The sequence below is a fragment of the Bufo bufo genome, chromosome 3 (genome assembly GCF_905171765.1).
Source record: "Bufo bufo chromosome 3, aBufBuf1.1, whole genome shotgun sequence".
NCBI classification, from domain to species: domain Eukaryota; kingdom Metazoa; phylum Chordata; class Amphibia; order Anura; family Bufonidae; genus Bufo; species Bufo bufo.
This window is the reverse complement of record NC_053391.1, coordinates 647,827,533-647,836,920: the sequence shown is the minus strand read 5'-3', so window position 1 is coordinate 647,836,920 and position 9,388 is coordinate 647,827,533.

Here is a 9,388-nt window from a genome sequence, read left to right as displayed (position 1 = left end):
TCATGCTTTGGGAGTGCTTTTCTGCGAAGGGGACAGGACGACTGCACTGTTTGAAGGAGAGGATGAATGGGAACATCTTTGGAGGAAGCTGAAACTCCATGTTGCTCAGCGACAGCCCTGAAACCTGACAGATCTACAGGAGATCTGTGCGGAGGAGTGGGTGAAAATCCCTTTTGCCGTGTGTGCAAACCTGGTCAAGAACTACAGGAAACGTTTGACCTCAATATTTGGTACAGAAGACTTTGTTTGCAATTACAAACACTGATTTTCTCAGGTGTTCAAATACTTATGTACAGCAGTGCAGGACAAATAAATTCTTTAAAAATCATACAATGTGATTTCCTGAATTTTTATTTTTTTAATTCAGTCTCTCAGAGTGGGAATCCACCAATGTGAATTTCAGACCCCTCCATGATTTCTAAGTGGGAGAACTTGCAAAATCGCAGGGTGTTCAAATACTTCTGCTCCTCACTGTAGCTCATCTATATCTCATCTATCAATCTATATATAATATATCTATATATCTCATCTATCTAATATTTTTCAGGCAGTTTACAGTGGGAGAGAGCTAAGTCTGTTACTGTATATTTCTGGTAATATCTAATAACCTATTAAACCTCAGATTATAATACATTTTAGGATGCATGCCCCCTTTGAACACAACCTATAAAAAATGTAAGGGATCCTGCCGGCAGTATAAAGTATTGACCCTGATTCCAGCTCTGGGTCACTTACTGGATGTTTTGCTGTAGTTTCTATAAAATTACACTTTACCAGCTGCAGCTGAGACCATAGGAACCTGTACTCTCTAGATGACTCATTGACTTCTATGGCGCCACATGGTCACCAAGGACTGCAAAGCGGCGGGGGTGGTGTGGAGTGGGCCCAGCGTGCATGCTGGTTAATGCCTTCCCTGGATTCAATGGAGGCCATTTTGGCACCGAAAATGACAGAAATTCAGGTGAGCCCAGCATGTGAGTGGAACCTACACCTTCTGAATTGTATGTTAGCCGCCATGGCACATAACAGGTATATAGTGTTAGGAACCCGTCTAACTAGAGATTGCCTTGACGTTCGGCAGACGGGCTCAAATAATTTTGTACAAAATGATTTGCCGCTCTTCCAGGTTCCGGCGCTAGTATGTGAGGACGCTGGAGACTGCTGCTCCGTACCGCCGCCAAATACATCTGCTAACATCGGCCAGCTGGGAGTTGTGAGAGGGCTGCTTCTGGCAGAGTGGAGCCCTGAAGGGTGTATGGAGCGTTACCTGCTAAGAAGTGGGCAGAAAACTTCTACTCAGACGGCAGCTGACGCTGATAGTGCAAGTGGAACTTCTCTAAAGATGGCGCCGTTCCCTCCCCCCTCGCCGAAACCTGCGTCTCCTGAGGAACAAGATCCCCAGATGGTTAACACGCAGCTGGATCTGTTTGAAAGCACTGGTAAGGCGATTGATGTTAAAACTCTGGCCATTGAAGTGGCGAAACAACTAGCCCCCGATATTATAGCCTCTCTATCTACCACCCTGCAAGCTGCACTGAATAAGCTTAAGGAGGAGGTGGACTTACAGGACCATAGGGTATCTGAGGTGGAACAACGGGTGGCCTGCATGGAGGAGGAAGCATCAGATACCACACAGAGGATGCAGGATTTATTCCAACTGGCGGAGAAGTTAAATGACCGCGTTGAGGACCTTGAAAACAGGTCCAGACGCAGCAATTTGCGATTGGTTGGGGTGCCTGAATCGGTACCGGTGATAGAACTTCGCCGAGTCTTTGAAATGGAATTGCCTCAGGCCCTGGGGCTTCAGGGCGGAAGAAGGAAAGTGGAAAGGGCTCATAGAGTGGGACCATGGAGAGATCAAGGTTCGTCTGCTAACACCAGAACAGACCAAAGGCCAAGGCAGGCGATTTGCAAGTATTTAGACTACTCTGACAAAGAGGACATTCTGCGGGCTTACCGAGCAAGAAGGGAGCCGTTAATACTGAGAGGATCAAAGGTGCTACTTTTTGCCGATTACTCTGCAGAAGTGGCGCGTAAACGGAGGGCTTTCGGGCCTGTTTGCTCTAGCCTTTATAAGAACGGAACCAGATTTCAGTTAGCATATCCTGCTATTTTACGGATACAGTTGTCGGATGGTGGCGCTAAACAGTTCACGGATCCAGTGGAGGCGGAAGAATTTATGCGGAACCAAGTGAATCGTGGTCCGGGAGCTGGTGATATTGGGGAGGACCGTCAAGTTACTTCCATGCGACAGGGAGATAATGGCTGGCACTGGGTACATCAAACCTCCTCGTCTCTTCCACAGAGGATGAATAAGATTCCAAAATCTTCAGGAGCAAAGTTCGCACGGCAGACGGGTGGACTGTGATATCAATGTCAGGTTATGTTCTGAATATTAGATATTATCTTCATGGCTTTGGGGGAGGGGGGAGGGAGTTTATTCCTTGTTCGCCATGACAGAAGTATTTAGAGTAACTTTTACAATGCCCGGGGACTCTGGTCAGTACCTGCTAATAGGCGGTGGTGGTGAGCGTCTAATGCTAGAAAAAAGGGAGTTCTAAAACTAATTGTGGTGTCTATGTGGTTTTTCTTAGTTTACTTATATTGCTTAGCCATAGTTCCTATGTGGCTTATTTTTTTATGTTTTAGGGCAATCTATGTGCAATCAATGTATGATGATGAATGGAGTGCTGTCGGGCTGGGAGGCAGTGCTTCTTTGAATAATATTCAAGCTGTGACAACAAGGTGGGGAGGGGTTCTCTGCCGTCAGGTGGGTCTTACGTAACTATTCCATTTATGAGAATTATCTCGTGGAATGTAAAGGGATTGAAATCTCCCAATAAGCGTATGAAAATTCTGAGGCACTTGCGCAGATTAAAGGCAGATATTGCCTTGTTGCAGGAGACCCACCTGTCGGCGGCGGACTTCCATAGGATGAAGAAGTTGTGGGTTGGGGAGGTATATGGCTCTGCGGCGGTGGACAGAAAAGCAGGCGTTTTAGTCTTGATAAGTCGTCACTTGTCACATACTGTTCACTCTGTAACTGCGGATGATGCAGGCAGGGTGTTACGTTTGCATATTTCTGGCCTGTTTGGGGACATTAGCCTTTACAATATTTATGCACCTAATATGGGCCAGAAAGTCTTCTTTGATTCTTTATGCACCAGATTGTTGCAGGATACACATGGTGTAAAAATATTAGGGGGTGATTTTAATGCCGTAATGAATCAGCATGAGGACAGGAGGACTACTAGTGATATTTGTCGTCATAATCCTCTGGGGGACTTTGCCGAGTCGTTGTCTCTCAGGGATATGTGGAGGGTCTCCAATCCTCAAGGTCGGGAGTTTACTCACTATTCCCATGTGCACAAGAGTTGGTCGAGAATTGATTACTTTTTTGTATCGGCAGCTATTGTGCATAGAGTTACTGATATTGTTATAGGAGATATGGTAATATCGGATCATTCACCTCTCCTAATGGATATCAGGGAAGTGTACAAGGGGGGAGGGGAGTATATATGGAGATTTCCTAATTATTTGGTGAAGGATGCCGAGTTTGTAAAATTATTGAAAGGATGGTGGATGGAATTTGTTGATGACAATGGGCAGCATGTGAATGATCCGATATTATTCTGGGAAACGGCCAAAGCTGTGTTGAGGGGAAGGTTGATGGCGTATGTGTCCTCCATTAGGAAAATAGCCAGAAATCAGTATGAGAAGGCGAGTACATGTTTAAGGGAAGCCTATAGTAACTTTCTCTTGGCCCAGACCCAGATTACTAAAGAACGCTGGATCTCGGCTAAGAGAGACTTTGATGAATGGGCAGAGAAAATAGAGATTTCAAAGAGGTCTCAACTGGAGGCCAGGTTGCACAGATTTGGCAATAAGTCAGGGAAGCTATTAGCTTCTTTAGCCAAAGGTAGGCGTCCTTTGAATCATATCCAAGTGGTGAGGAAAGGGGATGGGACCAGGGAGCACAGACCACAACAGATCAACCAATTGTTCGAACGGTATATGGCAGCATTTTATCAAAATACTGGGGATAGGGTGGAAGAGGGGAAGGCTTTCTTGGAGCGTAGGTCCTTGCCAACTTTGACAGTGGAACAGTTGGATGTTTTGAACGCCCCTTTGACGGCAGTGGAGGTTCAGGCGACTATAAAGTCCTTTCCTCCCGGTAAAGCCCCAGGCCCAGATGGGTATACGGCGGACTTTTATAAAGCGTTAGATGCTCAGGTGGTGCCTTATTTGACGTCCCTGTATTCTTCCATAGTGGAGGGGACTCCGTTGTCGGAGCATATGAACACAGCGTATATAACGTTACTCCATAAAGCTGGGAAAGATCCGGAGGATTTGGCGTCCTATAGGCCAATATCCCTGATCAACCATGACATTAAGATCATATCAAAATTGCTTGCCAATAGGTTGGCGACGGTTCTTCCCTCTTTGATCTCTCCTGCACAGGTTGGTTTTATTAAAGGTAGGGCGGCTGTCACCAATTTGAGAAAAGTGTTGTTGGCCCTCTCTGTGACTGGCAAGGCGGAATACTGGGGGCGGGACCCAGCCATCCTCACTTTAGATACGGAAAAGGCTTTCGATAGCATTAATTGGAGATGGCTGGGTCTAGCTTTGGATTCGGCGGGTATTACAGGATTGTTTCGCACTCTATTAGATGGGTTATATTTAGGTCCAAAGGCAAGGGTTTGTACAGGGGGATGTATATCTGATTCTTTTTTGTTGAAAAGGGGAACTAGGCAGGGATGCCCCTTGTCTCCTCTCCTGTTTGACTTGGCTATAGAGCCGTTGTCTAGATGGCTTGATTCAGGAGATTTCTTTGAGGGTTTGGAGGTGGGCAAGAAGCAACTGCGTACGGCGTTGTTTGCTGATGATATCTTGCTTTTCTTATCTGACCCTCAAAGGGATATTGGGAGGATTATGGTTGCACTAGAAGAGTTCGGCCTTCTCTCAGGGTTGAAGATTAATAAATCAAAAAGCGAGATACTATTTTTAAAGGGTGGGGGGCAGAGGGTGTTAGGTGATGAAATGGGGGATATACCTATTGCTAGATCTTACATAACTTACTTAGGGATTAAAGTGGGGATTACTCCTGAGTCTTTATATAGACTTAATTATGACCCATTAATTACTAAAATAATTCAAGAATTGCATAGGTGGCATGACCTGCCGCTGTCGTTGCTGGGGCGTAATCATCTTATTAAGATGATGTCAGTTTCTAAACTGTTATATCCTATGCAGACGATCCCTATTCTGCTAAAACATAAAGATGTCTCCAAACTGGTCAAATACCAATGACAGGTGAACCTAGTCTGGAGGTTCCAAATGACAAAAAAGGATCCAACCGGACGTGATTCAAAAAAGAAGGAACACTGTAAAGGCGCCACTCCCATAGATGTGGAGAAATTAGATGTGGTGGTTAGTACCCCCTTAAGCCGGAGGATAATATATGGTGATGAAAGATGTAGAATACTCTCCAAAGGGGGAGATTCCTGATGATAAGAGCTGGAGTACTCACTTCACAGGGGGGGTAGTCACAGGATAAAGCTCAAGACACCTGTGGCCAACTGCCCCCCTAGCCGGGATCTCATGTAGAATGATTTCAATTGATGGCAGCCAACGACAAGGCTTCTGATCAATGCAATTTATTACAGTAAAATAGCCCAACGCGTTTCGGAGGTATTATAGTCCTCCTTCTTCAGGGGTATTAAGAGAACAAAAAAGGTTTTCTCAGACATACAATATGGTTAAATCAACTAGATACACAGAGGTGCACACAATAGAGTATATGGAAAATGTATGAAGATATATAAAAATATATAAATAGCATAAAAAAATACATAGTCATGAATAGAATATGGACATAATAAATAAATACACATTCACATGTCTCTAACAAAAAACCTTGTGATGTATAAAAAAAAAAACACTTGTGATATACAGAAGAGGGTCAGACTGTTATATCTTCCACTTGCAAATAGTGCTCCATCATATTTACTCATTGAAACATTAAGGACAGGTTTGAGTTCGATTATGCAATACAAATGGAACTCAAACCTGTCCTTTGTATGTCTGAGAAAACCTTTTTTGTTCTCTTAATACCCCTGAAGAAGGAGGACTATAATACCTCCGAAACGCGTTGGGCTATTTTACTGTAATAAACTGCTCTGATCAGAAGCCTTGTCGTTGGCTGCCATCAATTGAAATCATTCTACATGAGATCCCGGCTAGGGGGGCAGTTGGCCACAGGTGTCTTGAGCTTTATCCTGTGACTACCCCCCCTGTGAAGTGAGTACTCCAGCTCTTATCATCAGGAATCTCCCCTTTGGAGAGTATTCTACATCTTTCATCACCATATATTATCCTCCGGCTTAAGGGGGTACTAACCACCACATCTAATTTCTCCACATCTATGGGAGTGGCGCCTTTACAGTGTTCCTTCTTTTTTGAATCACGTCCGGTTGGATCCTTTTTTGTCATTTGGAACCTCCAGACTAGGTTCACCTGTCATTGGTATTTGTCTAATGGGAATGAAATTTTTTTTCACATCCCTATAACACTTGTGCTGCCTTCCCCAAACAATTATTCAACAGGCACGTAGTTTGTGGTGCTTTTTTATCTTATTCTATAGGATATTCTATACTTCTTTTGTCTACATCTACATCTCCTCCATCCCTCTGGCGCCTTTTCCCCAGGACCTCCAGTCCTGGTGGGACCACTCAACCTCTTTTTTCTTTTCTCTTTGCATTCCAAACTGGTCAAAGCATTCAAAAAAATTTTGTGGCATGGCAAGAGACCTAGGATATTAATGCGTTCCCTGATGAAGGGAATTGAGCAGGGAGGGATAGCATTTCCTGATATTAGAAACTACAATCTGGCGTGTATGGCTAGGCATATTTGCGACTGGATTAATGACTCTAGTTTTTATTCAGCGTTGCTGTTGGAAAAGGAATTCTGTGCTCCCTGGTCTCCGGTGGCTTTGCTGCATTCGAGGTTGCAGGTCATTCCTGTTTGGATCAAACAGTCTTTATTGGTTAAGGACACAATAGCTGCATGGAGGATTCTTAGGAAAAAGTACTGGTTGTCGTACAGAATCTCCAAGCATCTTCCATTGTGGAACAATCCTGAATTCCCACAGGGTAATAGAAACAAGCTGTTTGAGGAATGGAGGAGGAAGGGGATTTTGTGTGTGAAACAGTTATTGCATGATTCGGATCCTAGGTGGCTGACAGGAGAGGAAGTGATCGAAAAGTTTTCTTTGTCGTCATTTCAGACTATTCAGTGGTCTCAAGTGAAGGAGGCAGTGGTGAACCAGCTAGTATTGGTGCAGAAGGAAATACGTAAAAACACTCTGGATAAGATCTTGGACCTGGGGGGTGGGAGGGTTTCGATTTCTACGATATATGCAGACATGCGGAAGGAAGAAGGGATTAGGGATAGGAGTAAATGTTTTGGAAAATGGGCGGAACAACTGGATGATGACGACATTGAACCAAAGATAGTGAAAGGGTGGGAAGTAGTGAGAAGGCATATAGTTAATGAGTCATGGAGGGACACCCAGGTTAGACTTATGCACAGAGCTATTTATGGTTTCAATATTCCCCCTCATCCAGCTAAGCCAGACAGGATTACCAGTTGCCCAAAATGTGGGATAGGGTTCCCTGATCTATTCCATGGGATATGGACGTGCCCAAATAGTAAAAGGTTATGGGAGGAAGTGGGAAATTTGGTTCGGGGGATCTGGGGAAGAGAGCTTCCATTATCAGCTACCCTGTATCTATTTCACAACGAGGAGGGAGAGGTAGGGCAAGGTGGGATACCCCGCTTGTTCCATACGATATGTATGGTAGTGAAGCGTAGCCTCCTGCGACAATGGCTTTAGGATGATACCCCTAGGTTACAGGCTATAATTGAGCAGCTAAAGCATGTTTTTCATATAGAAAGGTTAAATTCTCTTGCAGAGAAGGAACGACAGGCAAAAGGGTTGTTTCAAAAATGGAAACCGTTTATTGAGTATTGTATGTCAAATACGGAGATACAGTTGATTATGAAGCCATTTACACTCACGGAATGGTACATAATGGGTCAATTGAAAGGGACACTTGGTCGTCTGCTACTTAGTCTAGCCAACTCTTCTTGATTCAATGCAAGTGTATTGATTGTTTATGCTACTATACATTGATTGTGAACTATGACTGCTTTGTACTACGGAAAACATATTGCCCTATGTTTATGATTGTACTGTCTGGGGCACTTGAAGTGCCTTACTTTGTATTGTTGTTTGTGTTTTTAAAAAAAATTAAAAAATAAAATAATAATGAATTATTAAAAAAAAAAAAAAAAAAGATTTGCCAAGTATCTCTAACTTGCTAGTATAGCATTTGCAATAATGCGGTGCTATGAGATGTGCTGACTGACCCCCTTTTTTTACTTCACAGTTTGCTGGAGGCGTGGCTGCCTCCTTAGTCGTGCACTCCTGACCAGCTCGTTTGTCTCACAGGTTGATTTTAATTAGTGTTAGTATATAGCTTGGCCCACTCCCCCTCACTCACTGAAGCCATCTGGCACCAGGAGAGAGATAGTGTGTGGACTCTCATTGCAGTCCTTGGTGACCATGTGGCGCCGGGGGGTGGTGTGGAGTGGGCCCGGCGTGCATGCTGGTTAATGCCTTCCTTGGATTCAATGGAGGCCATTTTGGCACCGAAAATGACAGAAATTCAGGTGGGCCCAGCATGTGAGTGGAACCTACACCTTCTGAATTGTATGTTAGCCGCCATGGCACATAACAGGTATATTTAGTGTTAGGAACCCGTCTAACTAGAGATTGCCTTGACGTTCGGCAGACGGGCTCAAATAATTTTGTACAAAATGATTTGCCAAGTATCTCTAACTTGCTAGTATAGCATTTGCAATAATGCGGTGCTATGGGATGTGCTGACTGACCCCCTTTTTTTACTTCTATGGGAAAATGTTGTGGGCATGCTCTGTGACCCGTGCAGAGGTCATTGTGCAGGGAGGGGGAAGAGGTAATCTGTGACTTGGTGATCCTATGTTATTTATACCGTATATAGGTGATATCTTTCATTGTAATCCTGAATGTTAGAATAATGAGATGACTGCTGAGAGGCGATCTCTACAGAACAGGATGTGTCTGTCTAGTATGAGGCACAGGCTGCATTCACATCTGGTTGCCTCTTCCATCATTTTGTACCATCAGAGGGACAGAAGAAAATACCAGAACAGTTTAACGTTCTGAAGATGGATACAAATGGTTCTTCTGGTTTGTATCTGTCATTTACTGATTCACTGAAAGCTCCTTTTCTTTAAGTTTATATTATTTTTGGCAAAAATACCGTAAATGTACAACAGGCAGACT